Genomic DNA, 1813 nt, shown 5'->3' on the forward strand with positions numbered 1-1813 from the left:
GCCTATCCCTGTGCAAGGCTTCTCTCCCTCCCTCTCTTCCGACGACTGTTTCCTCCTGTGGCGCCGTATACAAAACACGGAGTTGGCCATGCTGGCCGTTTTCAGGGCGCAGTTCGGTGGGACTGAGCACATTGGCGTGGTGCGCTGGGCACCACCGTCTATCTGCAGAACGTTCGCATCTTTCCATGAGCAGCTCTCCACTCCGCCTCCCCCAGCCCGTGACAACCTCCCTTCTACGTTTCGTCTCTCAGTTTGACCTGCTAGGTACTGAGGTCTCCTAGGCACTGACATCTCCTAGGTACTGAGACCTCGTCGGTACTGAGGTCACCTCGGTGCTGAGACCTTCTAGGTGCTGAGACCTCCTAGGTCCTGAGACCTTCTAGGTACTGAGGTCTCTTAGGCACGGAGATCTCTTAGGTACTGAGACGTCGTCGGTACTGAGGTCCCCTAGGTACTGAGACCTCCTCGGTGCTGAGACCTTCTAGGTACTGAGACCTCCTCGGTGCTGAGGTCGCTTCGGTGCTGAGACCTCCTAGGTCCTGAGACCTTCTAGGTACTGAGGTCTCCTAGGCACTGAGATCTCCTAGGTACTGAGACCTCGTCGGTACTGAGGTCCCCTAGGTACTGAGACCTCCTCGGTGCTGAGACCCCCTAGGTGCTGAGACCTCCTAGGTCCTGAGACCTTCTAAGTACTGAGACCTCCTTGTTGCTGAGGTCGCCTCGGTGCTGTGACCTCCTAGGTACTGAGGTCTCCTAGGCACGGAGATCTCCTAGGTACTGAGACCTCGTTGGTACTGAGGTCCCCTAGGTACTGAGACTCGTCGGTACTGAGGTCACCTCGGTGCTGAGACCTTCTATTTGCTGAGACCTCCTAGGTCCTGAGATCTTCTAGGTACTGAGGTCTCCTAGGCACTGAGATCTCCTAGGTACTGAGACCTCATCGGTGCTGAGGTCACCTAGGTACTGAGACTTTCCAGGTACTGAGGTCTCCTAGGTACTGAGGCCTTCCGCTGTCAGAGGTGGGAAACTACTCGGTGGTGGAGCAGAACCAAGACCTTCCCCTGAGGGTAGTGGGCTGAGCCGTCTCTTCCTTTCTAGGGGTCTTCTATTCATGCCATCCATGAGACACCCCCGTACTCTTCTGACACATTCCCATGTGGCTGAAGGCACTTCGACTCAGTGTCGTCTTTGTTACTGTGACGTTGCCTGTTCAGGCTGTGCTGCAGTATTCCGTGTTTCCAGCGTATCCAAGGAAACGTGTAGTGCCTAAGAGCATGAGTGCTGCAAAAAGGGTGGTTTGTTCCAACCCAAGCTTGACCGTTCCTGGTTCTCTCCTATGGGCCCAGTTCACTAAACTTCTCTGTGCCTCAATTTCCTTGGCAGAAGAACAGGGACAGTAAATGTACCCGTCTGTGTGAGGGTTCAGGGCTGGGCTTAACTGAAAATTACCTTCCCATAGTCCTGGAGGCTGAAGTCTGAGAGCAAGGTGTCGTCCCTCGGGCTGGTTCCTCCCGAAACCCCTCTCCTTGGCTTGTGGATGCCATATGGTGTGTGCTTATAGAGTCTTTTCACTGTGCCCAAGTATCCCTGGCATCTCTTCCCTCTCATGAGAACAGCAGGTTGCTTTAGGGCGCACCCTGACAGCCTCGTTCTAACACTATGAGGCCAAATACACCCTCTTTTCCTGCCTCAGACCCTCTTCCCCTGCCTCAGACCCTCGTCTCCTGCCTCCAGACCCTCGTCTCCTGCCTCAGACCCTCGTCTCCTGCCTCCAGACCCTCTTCCCCTGCCTCAGACCCTCGTCTCCTGCCTC

The 1813-nt window shown here is 55.4% G+C and overlaps 1 pseudogene; it reads left to right on the forward strand.

Annotated features, from left to right (window-relative positions):
- The window catches only part of LOC105522462, an 80367-nt pseudogene that overhangs the window by 60233 nt on the left and 18321 nt on the right, over positions 1 to 1813 (forward strand).

This window comes from Colobus angolensis, unplaced genomic scaffold (assembly GCF_000951035.1).
Source record: "Colobus angolensis palliatus isolate OR3802 unplaced genomic scaffold, Cang.pa_1.0 Scaffold43, whole genome shotgun sequence".
NCBI lineage: Eukaryota > Metazoa > Chordata > Mammalia > Primates > Cercopithecidae > Colobus > Colobus angolensis.